General features: G+C 37.6%; 1 protein-coding gene across 4 annotated transcripts in view; it reads left to right on the top strand.

Moving 5' to 3' along the window:
- Nucleotides 1–13,244, top strand: part of TENM2 (teneurin transmembrane protein 2) — a 1,303,382-nt gene that overhangs the window by 45,827 nt on the left and 1,244,311 nt on the right. The window lies entirely within an intron of this gene.

Here is a 13,244-nt window from a genome sequence, read left to right as displayed (position 1 = left end):
TGTGTCCACCAGAGGGGGTGTGTGTGTGTGTGTGTGTGTATTTTTTTTTAATATGAATAAAGACAATTTTATAGGCTATCAATGGCCTTGAGTAAATAAGCATGTAAGGTTGGCCTATTAGTGGAGCAGAAAAAAGGCTAACATATTTGTAGTGTAAAAAGTAAGGGGAATACAGTAACACAAGGTGAAGCTAAAGATGTGGGCCGGGGCCAGACTATGTGCGGTTTTGTGAAGAGTTTGAATTATATTCTAAGTATTATAAAAAGAGACTGTTGGAAAGTCTTTTATGAGGGACGATATCACTGTAACTAGGTTTTTTAAAATATTATCTGGGCATGTAAAGTGGAAGAGAGAACCTTGTTAGGACAAAAAACTTACTCCCACATTATTCCACCCTCTTACCCATCCTCCCCTTATCCTGATCTGAAAGATTTCCAATTCCAACTTTCAATGTCTTTGACTTCCCTACTGATCAAAATGGACCATAACTAGAATCCTGTAGCACCCCATGTAAAAAGATTAAAATATAAAGACTCTAGGAAACATACCTTTTCCACCTTTTCTATCAGTAGTCTGGATACATGGCTTCTTTGTTTGACAGCCATGTTCTGATTCCAGGTAAATGAAAGAAATGAACACAAGCAATTTTTTTTTTTCCAGAAAAACTGACCACATTAATACATTCAAGCAACCCTGGTCAACATGGTGAAACCCTGCCTCCCCTAAAAAATACAAACATTAGCCAGGCATGGTGGTACATGCCTGTAGTCCCAGCTACTTGGGAGGCTGAGGCAGGAGAATTGCTTGAACCCGGTGGGGTGGAGGTTGCAATGAACCGAGATCGCACCACTGCACTCCAGCCTGGGCAACAGGGGGAGATTCTGTCTCAAAAATAAATAAATAAATAAATAAATAAATAAATAAATAAATAAATAAATTCAAGCAATGACTGATGGAAAGTGGTAGGTTTGGCTGTAATTGGGGCAAGTTTACTTCCTAATTCTGTGTTTTTGTTTGATTGTAAGATTACTAATATGAGGCTTTACTGATGCTAGCATATTAAATAAGGTTTTCCAATACAATTATATTTGTTAGGGAATGTCAAGGAGCTTCTTTTGAAACCACAGCAGGTTGGCCAATTGGGGTACCTGGTATTGTGAAACACCAATGCCATCAGTGAAGCCTGAAGTAGAAAAATTACCTTGTCATCACCTAAATGAATCAGGATTAAAATGCATTAGAGAAGTTTATTTTGTGAAAAGAAAGCATTAGATTGTAGGATTTAGGGATTAGTTAATGGTATTTGCTGCCATCTAAGAAAACCAATTCTTTGTTTTGTTTTTTTTTTCCAAAATGATCATGAGCTTTATAAGAAGACCTGCATGGGAATTTTTAGACCTAAAGTTTCAGACTATCAAAGAATTAGAAATGGATGATGGTTTTTAGAGAAAAGTAAAATAAGACATAAGATATTTTAGGCCTAACAACAGAGCAGAAGATCTTAGTGACCTGCTCTTAGTCATGAGGGAAGAAAATGAAAAGCAGACAAAACAAAAGCAAGTACACGTTAAATTCCGTGGGTCTCAAGTTTGTTGCTTTTCTTCTTTTCCTAACTATATTGTAAAAGATCTGTCCCAACAAAGAAGTCCTGTTTAAGGAGTAGCTCCCTGTTAACATAGGAAAGATGATAGCGTTGGCAGGTCTATATTCAAGATTTTAATGGATTCTCCACCCCTCTGCATGAGGAGAGATAAGAAACAAATAGATCAAATAGACTTAACAGTGTAATAACCCGCAGAACCCTGTTGCATAAGAGAAAGAACCCAGACTGGGTACTCCAAAGTGAGCAGAAGTGGCTGGTTAATTCAGTTGCCCTGACCAAGCAATAAAGGGAATTAAACCTGGCACGTTTCATTACAAGGAGTATCCTCACACCCACTCTTCTTTCCAGATTCAACGCTGCTTAGAGTCTAAGACTTATCATCAAAGACCGGGGTGAAACCAAACACTATCAATCCCGGAAGTGACATTTCACCTTTTGCCCTAAATAAATGCATTTGTGAATTCAGAAAGCTTCTGCTGTGTCTCTACCTAAATTAATCCCCCTTTAAAAGGGTACATATAAACTGTTGTCTTTTTGCTTTACGGTTTGGCTGCCTGTTAAAAGGTTCTAAAAAATTTATATAAACCATCATGCAAACCTGTTCTCTAGCTCTAACAGAAGGCTTTCTTGGGTGCAGTTTACTGTTTATATACAAAGTGTGTAGATGGTCTAAATGTTTTTCTAGCACATACTAGGCTCTCAAACATTTTTAATTGTGGAGTGGATGTAAGAATGAATGACTAATTTATCTTATTGGTTTCCTGTTATATTTTTTGAAAATCTAAATATTTTTGGTTAGTTCAGTGGTTAAAAAAACAGATTTTTTTTTTTCTTCAAAATGCCATACTCTTCTAAAATGTGATGGAAATGTAGGGAACATAGTAATATTTTTGTTATATCATTGCAGAGGGGAACATTTATGGTCACTTTTAGATTTAAGCAGGGGCAGTAAAAATTCTTTGCATAATGATATTTTAGCATGCAGGTGTTTGGCTGAGGTTGCAACCTGGAAATCACCTTTTAAACACAGACATTTCTCCACACAGCATATGGAACTTTATTAACATAGCATAAGAATATATTTTTGGTATGTTTATTATATATTAATATGCTTCCCAGAATTGCTGGCTCATCTTCTTCTTAATGAATTACTTATAAAAAAACTTGAAAAAGTTCTTGCCCATTACTTAGAAAATTATCATCTGTGATTTCTGTGAAGTATTTACAAATTATAGTTTGTTTGTTTGCAGTCTTGCCATTTCACAGTCACTGTGTTTCATGGTAAGGATACCAACATTAAACATCACACACTGATCTGAAGTGGGTAAATCAAGTTGTATGCTACAAGATCAAGATATAATTTTTTTCTTCAATTTGCACAGACTGTCCCTGGTTTTCTGGACTGTGATGTTGAGTTATCATTGTACTAACTCCAATTAGACCAAAGACGTTTATTTATCTGTCTCTCTTCAAGTGGTTTACTTTTCCCTTTTCTGCCCAGAGTAATCCTCAGAGGCCCAGAAAGTGAGGAGAATTCTACCATTAAAAGAGGGAGAGACGGCCAGGCGCGGTGGCTCACGCCTGTAATCCCAGCACTTTGGGAGGCCAAGGCAGGCGGATCACGAGGTCAGGAGATCGAGACCATCCTGGCTAACATGGTGAAACTCCGTCTCTACCAAAAATACAAAAAATTAGCCAGACGTGGTGGCGGGTGCCTGTAGTCCCAGCTACTCAGAAGGCTGAGGCAGGAGAATGGCATGAACCTGGGAAGTGGAGCTTGCAGTGAGCCGAAATCGGGCCACTACACTCCAGTCTGGGTAACAGAGCAAGACTTCGTCTCAAAAAAAAAAAAAGAGGGAGAGAGGCCTCCTGTCTACTGTCCTTTCCTGAAAAATCGTTACTGTACATTGCTGATCATGTTCGCTAATTCCATTGATCATGCTACTCCATGTAATTTCTGGTTTTGAGTGTAACAGAAAGGAAATAAGACCAAAACCTTAAGAATTCCTGATTATGTGAATACAATTTTAAAAAATGAATGCATGAATTGACTTTACATTAGCAAGCAAGTTTTTCTCCTGTCTTAACTTCTCTGTTGAACAAACTGGAGGTAGTTCTTATCTGACTGAATAAAGAAAATGTGATATATACATATAATGGAATATTATTCCACCTTAAAAAAGAAGGAAATTCTGCAATATGCGACAACATGGGTGAACCTTGAGAGCATTATGCTATGTTTAATAAGCCAGGCACAGAAATACATATACTAGTTTGCTTCTTTTGTCATTCTGTTAAATCTATCCTAATCTAGTTGTCAGCTTTGTGCTCAAACTGTTTCCCCTATTTATTAAACAGTTAGATGATGACTGCCAAGGTTGAATGGAGCAAAATACATTCTTATTCATGTTTTGTGATAGAGAGAGAGAAACTGGCTCCCTATGAATCTCTGGAGAAAGGAAGAATTATCCAAGAAACCTCTAGTAATCCTTTAGTCAAATTGCAAATTGCATCACTCATTTCTGGTCTTGTGCCAATTTCTGAGCCAATCGCTAGCAAGAGGGAAGGGAATTACTGTAACTTTATACAAATCAGAGCTCATTCCTGAAGCTGGAGTTGGAATCAGCTTTTCTACTACCTTTCATGGTTTACAGAGGAGATAACTGAACATTGTTGAGATTCCAGGAAGAACAAGATGAATGGATTCTGGGTAAAAATCTGTCCTTTGAGGAGGGGCTAGGTAATTTGCTTAAGGCCTTGTAACTGCTTATTGGTGGTCTTTAAACTTATATCCAGGTCTTTTTCATTCAGAAGCCCAAGTTTCTACTTTACATCTTGTGATGAATATGAGGTCTTGCTTGTGAGAATATATTTTCAATAAAATGTTAAAAATCTGTGTAACCTTGGACAAGTAATTTTGGCCTCAGTTTCCCTATGTGTACGAAGAATGAACTTATTATTTCAGTCTTTGTGGGCCATTTGGTTTTGTCCCAGATAGCTACTCAACTCTGCCATCATAGCAGAAAAGCAGACATGGACAATATGTAAACAAATGGGTGTAGCTGTGTTCTGTAAAACTTTATTAGCAATAAATGGGCTGGTCCATGGGCTCTAGCTTGCCAGCTCCTGAGCTAGAGGATCACTACACTTCTGAGTTTATACATTAGTAGCCTTTTACTATGTATTTTCAATCAGAAACTTTTATTCTAGCTGAATTTCAATATTGGACACATCATAGATTTAAGAAATATTAAAATTTATAACCATCAAACCTTTAGATTGGATTTTCTTTGTATGAAATTGTAAAATTTATTCTTTGCAATATGAATGCATATAGGAAACTTGTCTTGTCTTATTTTGGGATGCCATAGCATCCTTGAAATCTGTTCTCCCAGGTCATGTTGCCACTTATTTGTTAAAGAAACATTCCTGTCTTCACGGACATGCTGACTTCTTGAGAGATGACAAACAAGTCAATGGAATAAATGTAGGAGAAAAGGGAATAGGAAAATGGGGAAAAGACTGAAACAAATTTGTCAGCATATGATTATCAAGTGTCCATCTTCTATAAAAACACAAAACCGCTGTGAAAAATAACATTGAACAGTCCTTTAGGATTCTTAATCTTCTTCATAATATATTCTTTCCTTAATTATAAAATGTGCAGATAGATTAAAGGTGTATCAAGCCACTCAATCACTTTCATTAACCTTAAATGAGCTACATTGCATATGAGAAGACTTGTACAGTCAATTTCCCCTGAAATGATATATCACAATTCTTGTTACTCCAAAAGTAAAATAAATCAGTTTAAGTGTTTCTTTGCAATGGGTCATTGTTAGACCCATAATAAAGAGGCAGACATTCAGCCCTGTGATTCAAGCAACAATAAAGCTAATTATCAAAATGCTTGATAGCTGAAAGCCATCTTCCCTGTTTCTTTTTTTATGCCACTAAAAAAATCCCCCAAAAAACAAAAAAACAAGCAACATAAACCAGACATCATCTCTGAGTCATTGACTGAAGAAAGTAATGAAGGTTCATTATGATCATAGCATATTCCTTTGCTTCTACTAAGAACACTATGTCATGAAAAATAAGGATTTTAATTTTAGGATGGCATTTATGTATCCACACGCGGGAAAATCAAAAGTAAAATGTGAGGACACGAGACTTCTGCCTCCATCTAATCTCTGTATCTTCATTCACCCCCATTGCCACAGAAATATTTGGGAAAAAATATTCAAGGCATGGAGGGTAAACAAAAGTGAAAGAAAATTTAAAGATGATCTACACTTTTCAAGAGGGCAACTGGGTGACAGAGACCTCTGATCTTGAGAAAAGGCAATCAAGCGGATCTATCCTGAAAAGAGGCAATTCTGTTCTTGCAGCTTCAATTCTCACATTTGTAAAATGGAACAAATAATACCTTCCCTGGCTGACTCAGAGGCTTGTTAGAATCAAATCAGAGAATACATGTGAAAATGCTTTCTAATCTAATGTAGCTTCATGGAAATGAAGGGTTTAAGAATCTTGCCTAAAGTAGATTCCTTCTCAGGTCTCATCTTCAGACTTAATTGCGAGCTTTGCATTCCTATTTTCTACCTATGCTACTCATTCATCTCTTTACTTCAATTTCTCTTGCCTAAATTCCACAAATTTGAGATTTAGATAAGGAATTTTTTTTTTTTAATCCATCCATCCGTCCATTTCATATTGACCACTTGCAGTTGGGGCGAGGCTTCAAAAAAGTATCAGCAATTGAATTGTCTTGATGAATATTTCCAGGTAGAGAAGGACTTTCCAAACAAGGAAATTGGTACAGGAAAGGTCAAAAAAGAACATGATTGGCAAGCCATCTGGTGTGGTTAGATTGCTGAGTAAGAAGACTAAATGGGCTGGTAAGGGTGGTTGTGGAGAAATTGTGAAATCTCAACTTGGCAATTTGGACTTTTTCATGGAAGTAACAAATAGCACAAGTTTTGTTGTTGTTTGTTTTGCTTTGTTTTTAGACAGAGACTCGCTTTGTCGCCCAGACTGGAGTACAGTGGTGCGATCTCTGCTCACTGCAATCTCCATCTCCTGGGTTCAAGCAATTCTCCTGCCTCAGCCTGCCAAGTAGCTGGGACTACAGGTGTGCACCACCACGCCCGGCTAATTTTTGTATTTTTAGTAAAGACGGGGTTTCACCATGTTGGCCCTGCTGGTCTCGAACTCCTGACCTCAAGTGATCTGCTCGTCTCAGCCTCCCAAAGTGCTGGAATTACAGACAGGAGCCACCGCGCCCGGCCAACAAGTTTTAAAAATTTAGACAAATTCTATGAAGATCTGGGGGCTCTTGAGCCCTGAAATTTAGGGTATATTTATTTAACAAGCTTGCTTTCCTTCTAGACAAAGGAAAAGTAATCATATTTAGTGCCAAGAGCAAGTAAATAATTTACCAAATTCTAGTTCTTTGGGGACAAGAGGTAGCATAGGTTGGAAAAAAACCAATAATGAGAAATGGAGGTAGAATAATAAAATCTGGGAAAGTGTCAAAAAGATTATCTCTATTTCTAAACTTTATGTGGATCCAGCCCTGTGCCCTGCAAGGAGAAATACTCACCTAGTATTAAAGTTCATTATCTTCTGACCTGGCCTGTCATGCCACCGTATATAATACATTTTCCACTGAAAAATTATTCCGAGTAAAATTTTGCTCGCAAACACTTTTGGAACATAACCTATTTGTGAGTAGCTTTGAGGTCAGGAGGAATTTTACTTTCTGCATTGAAGGACCTAGATGTCAACATTACATGTGCTTGAGGGCTCAAGTTATTGAAAGTAACTCTGGAAGTTATAGAATATTAAGAATGCTAGGAAGAAATCCAGAATGTTTTTTCCTCCTCTCTAATTTTACAGCTGATGAAAGAGATGTTTGCAGAGATGGATTTGCTGGGTGTACTCCATCTGCCCAAACATTGTCTATCCTGGAACCATGGGACTACTATGCCCCACTGGGTAGAGCAAAGGAAACCTCAGGAAACCTTTCCAAAGTGAGGTTAAATGTTATGCTAGTATGCCCATTCCACCTGACCTGAACTTCTCAACTGTAAAATAAGGAGTGTGTACCAGATGGGTTATAAAAGTCTTCTCTGTGGAACTGATCGAGCCTTCCTTTTGGAGGTACAGGTTTTTATTGGTGTGAGTCAGAAGCCAAGTGAATTGCCAGCCATGTCTGTCTTTTGTTACCAAGGTTTGCCCAGATTTTCTTTGGACAGTATTCCAGAGAGATGAAAAGTTTTATATATCCCATGTCTGCAGTATGCCTTATTAATTGCAAAAAGAGATCTTTTCTGAAAAAAGATATTAAAAGGATGGACAGGACTCTTAGAAGGAGACCTAGGCCGGGCATGGCCGATCACTCCTGTAATCCTCGGCCTTTGGGAGGCCGAGGCAGGTGGATTGCCTGAGCTCAGGAGTTCGAGTGCAGCCTGGCCAACATGGTAAAACCCTGTCTCTACTAAAATACCAAAAATTAACTGGGTGTGGTGGCAAGGCCTATAGTCCCAGCTACTCAGGAGGCTGAGGCACAAGAATTGCTTCAAACCAGGAGGCAGAGGTTGCAGTGAGCCGAGATCACACCATTGCACTTTAGTTTGGGCAACAGAGTGGAGACTCTGTCTCAAAAAATAAAAATAAAATAAAATAAAAAGGAGACCTAAACTTCTTTTCACTTTAAGATGCGAAAGTGGCCTATGCCTCATAACCTTTCACATAAAATAAGGCAGACAGGTGGGTTGTTAAGAAGTAAGTAAGAAAAAAATGACTTTCTTTGATTTGGAGGAAGTCATTATATATGTGAGTTAAATTTACTCAAATGATTGCTGCAGAACCAAATACAGTAGTACAGGAAATTAATTGTGGTAAAAATTTAAAATGCTATAAAAAACCGTGTTAATTTAATTTCCCATTACTTTGTAGAATGCACAGAACATAAAATTCACAGAACAACTCATAAAGCCAGTCACTTTATTCTTCTGACTGTGAGGCTGTTTTCTCACCTTCATGTTGTAGTTTTTTTTAAAGAAGAGATTATCTTGAAAGAGTATTGTTTTTATCTATGCGTGTCCAAAGGGCAGCACAGATTATACCATATGTTGCTTTTTGTATATAGCAGATCTCTGTTCATGAATGTAAACCTGACTCAAACGTCTTTGTCTCAGTGTTTTGTAAAACTGATGGATGTTGCCTAGAGTTACTTATCTTTCAGTCTCCTGTTTACTGATTTTAGTGGTTTGTGAAAATATAATAGAGTAAATGGGCTCTGGAGCCAGAACATCTGGGTTAGAACCCTGGTTTTGTCATGTACTAGCTGTGTTACCCTAGGGAAGACATTTAGCATCTCTGTGCCTCAATACTCCATCTAGAAAATGAGAATAATGATAGTGCCAATGATTGACAGAAACAAAAAGATTAAGCAATTTGATATAAAAGGACCTGACAAGACCTAACCCATGGTATATATTAATGTATGCTAGTTATTATTGTTATTGTTTTGCCCTTGATTCGATCATCCAAATTATACTATGGAATTATACTATGGAAATTCATATGGGTTTTTGTTCTTCAACATTCATATTCAAGGGTCTTCATATAACATTCATCTGTTCTTGAACTTACCTCTGTAAGTTAGATCTACTATCAAAGAAAGAGAAGAGGAAATTCTTTAACATCTGCTTGTTAAAACAAGACTCCAAGGAAACAGAAACACAGTAATTGAATAGCAAACTCTAATATGGTGGTTCAAATTAAATATTCCAATGAAGAGCCAATTGGAGCTTATGAAGGCGGGACTGTTTTAAAAGTAGATGCAGTCCAAGTGATGAATCTAGCTTGCAAATATTGTTCACATTATGATAACCAGACACAAAGTTTGCCAGATGCAAAAGAGAATACACAGTTAAAAGATGAATTTCAGCGTAAATAACCAATAACTTTTTAGGTAAATATATCCCATACAATATCTAGGCCATACTTACGCTAAAATAGTTTTCATCGTTTATCTGAAATTCAAATTTAACTGCATGTCCTGTATTTTTATTTTCTAAATCTGGCAACTCAACTCACGTGGTATCTTTATAAAAGTGGATTTTAGTTGTCTCCTTCTAAAATTTGGAAGATTTTTACATAGAAATACACTTTCTTGTCTTCTTTTGAAAAATTTGGCGGTCTGGCAAAACTACACCTAAGTGACAACAATAAGCTGGCTGGAAATGTAGCTGCCACTCCCTTTATGGAGCATGTACTCTTCAGACCCCACAGACCCCCAATGGCTAAAGTCTTTCGTCTTGTCTTTTACACTAATTTATCTCACTGCCTCCTGGAGGCCATTGACTTTGGGATCCTCACTGTAATGGCTACATAGGAATTTGGAATATAAATGTATTTTGCTCATTTTAGCATGAGCATCTTAAATAAATGTTCAAATCTATGCTAACTTAGCAAAGACTAAAGCAGAACCTATTTACTCTGTGATCTGTGGCTACTTTGCCAAGGCATCACCCAGCGAAATGGAAACATTTTCTTCAGAGCTGTGGTGTACTAATATGACCCCTGGGACTTATTACCCACTGACCCTCTTAAATGCTCCCTCCATGCCCCTTTGGAGAATTTTAGCTTCTAAGATTCTGGCGACTGACAAATGAAGAATAATAATTCTAACGTTCTGCACTACTGGGTCCAATCCAAGGACAATAAGAGGAATACTTGCATTTCCTTGCAACTAAACCTCATTAGCAATTTCCATCTTACAATGTTTTAATGCATGGCGTTCAGAAGTGGTTAAAATGAAATGGAGGATATTAACTTACATTGGTAATTTCTTGAATTATGCTTGCCTTAATATGTAAAGAGTATGGCTCACATTATACCTGTTACAGATGAGAAAGTCATACCTGGATGAATGTAATCCTTCTATTGGTTTGTGTGTACACAAACCATCAGAGGGTTAGTTGAACATCTTTTGAGACTCAGAGAAATTAAATGTGATATTAACACTACAAACTCACCATGTGAGCATAAAAGTATTGATAATTTTCTAAGGTAAAATGCATCTAATAAAAATGTCATTCTTTTGTCCCTGTATCTCTGAAGGATGACTGTTTATATTTACAGTGTTGACCAGAACAGCAGTAGAATCAGAGTCAATGAATTAAAATAATCTCTATTCATAACCTCTAGCTGTTATCTTTTCAGTTTTATGCACTCCCAAGTCAACATATTCTCTGAGAATGCATCTATATGTCCAAGATAGAAATTGCAATATGAAAGTTTCCAAGTTATTATTAGGGAGTAAATGAGCCACATATTAATGTGAGTCTACAAGTCTAGATTCAGCTGCACTTTTCTGCTCTACTGTTGGACAGAAAACATAGTCTCTGCACTGATTTGTTTTTAGGTCAACACTTCACTTATAAAAGCAAATTATTTAAGAAGACTTGCTAATGGAAAGTACCATCATCAAATATATAAAATTCATATATATATATGTATATATATATATGAATATATGCACGGACATGAGAGAGAGAGAGATTTTAAAAAAATTCATAAGTCTGGCATTTTACTCAAGGAAAACACATTTAGATAAATTTAAATATATATACTTAAAACTAAGGTAACAGGTTATTCAAGCAAACTAACAAGCAATCAGGTTAGCTTTAAGAAAGCCTGTAATCCCAGCACTTTGGGAGGCCGAGACGGGCGGATCACGAGGTCAGGAGATCGAGACCATCCTGGCTAATATGGTGAAACCCCGTCTCTACTAAAAATACAAAAAACTAGCCGGGCGAGGTGGTGGGCGCCTGTAGTCCCAGCTACTCGGGAGGCTGAGGCAGGAGAATGGCGTAAACCCAGGAGGCGGAGCTTGCAGTGAGCTGAGATCTGGCCACTGCACTCCAGCCTGGGCGACAAAGTGAGACTCCGTCTCAAAAAAAAAAAAAAAAAAAAAAAAAAAAAAAAAAAAAAAGAATAGGGATTCACCAAAAGTGAATGTTAATTGAGTCTCTATTTCTTTTGGGTTTAGTCTTCAGCCCTAAAACTTTGCAAACATCTCAACATTTTGGTAAATCATTAGAAAATCAAAGCATTGTGCTTATACTTTGTTGTTAAATACGATGTGTGCATTCTTTTATTCATTGAATAGTTACTGAGGTGCCCTTGTTTGCTGGTCACTGTTCTAGACACTGGAGATAGAATAGTGAGCAACAGAGACAAATCCTCTCTTCTCCTACAGTTTGCATTGCAGTAGGAAAGAACTAAGGTAAGCAATAAACGAGCAGTTTTCAGGCAGTGTCAGGGGCATGAAGAAAAATGGAGATGGGAATGAGAGACACCAAGGGTCGGGGCTGGGGAGGCTATTTTATATCGGAGAATCAGATTTGGGTTGGGAGACAAGGACAGCAGAATGCAGCCATCCATGTAGGGATCTGCATTAAGAGCTTTGCAGGGGCAGAAACAACAGCAAGTAGTAAGAATTCTAAAGGTGGGACTAGCTTGGCCAGTCAAGGAGCTGAAAGAAAGTCATTGAGGCTGGATGCTAGCAAGCCAGGGCTAGAATGGCGAAAATGAAGCAGAGAGGTAAGCAGACTGGACCATGAAGGAGCATCCATGCATATATTCCTCTCAGCCCAAGACTCCCAGATTCATCTTTTTTTCAATACCTGATAGCCTTCTGTTACTTCCTCTTTCAAAATTTGTCAGCATCTTCCCACTGCCTACAGAATGAAGTTGTATCTCTCAAGCATGGCACCTCTATTCTCGCTGCACATTAGAATCACTGAGACATCTTTTAAAAATACGAGTGCTCAAGTCCCAACCCAAAGTGATTAAATTGTAGATTGACAGTGATTTTTTTTTTTTTGAGACGGAGTCTCGCTCTGTCGCCCAGGCTGGAGTGCAGTGGCGCAATCTCGGCTCACTGCAAGCTCCGCCTCCCGGGTTCACGCCATTCTCCTGCCTCAGCCTCCCGAGTAGCTGGGACTACAGGCGCCCACAACCGCGCCCGGCTAATTTTTTGTATTTTTAGTAGAGACGGGGTTTCACCGTGGTCTCGATCTCCTGACCTTGTGATCCGCCCGCCTCGGCCTCCCAAAGTGCTGGGATTACAGGCGTGAGCCACCGCGCCCGGCGACAGTGATATTTTTATCCTGCTTCCAGTTAATTCTAAGGTACAGATGATGTTGAAACACATTAACTTAGATCTGTGCAATACAACAGAAATATAATACAAGCCACATGTATTTTAATGGTCGCACTTAAAAAAGTAAAATGAAATAGGTAAAGTTAATTTTAATAATATATTTTCTTTAGCCCAATGTATCCGAGATATTATCATTTCAACATGTAGTCAATATTAAAAATATTTAAAATATTTTACATCCTCTTTTCATACTAAATCTTTGGAATCCAGTGTGTATTTACTGACATCTTAATTCAGATTATAAATGTTCATTACAACTATTTGATATACATTTGGAGTTTACAAAATTTATAGTTAAAAAAGTAGATTCCCATAGGCAAGTTGTTCATCACACATTTAAAAGTTTTCCAATAACTGAATACATTTCCATCATTTGAAAATTTAATTGTAAATTAATTA

This window comes from Macaca thibetana, chromosome 6, assembly GCF_024542745.1.
Source record: "Macaca thibetana thibetana isolate TM-01 chromosome 6, ASM2454274v1, whole genome shotgun sequence".
NCBI classification, from domain to species: Eukaryota; Metazoa; Chordata; class Mammalia; order Primates; family Cercopithecidae; genus Macaca; species Macaca thibetana.
The sequence above is the reverse complement of the archived record's forward strand: the minus strand, read 5'-3'. Positions and strand labels throughout refer to the sequence as shown.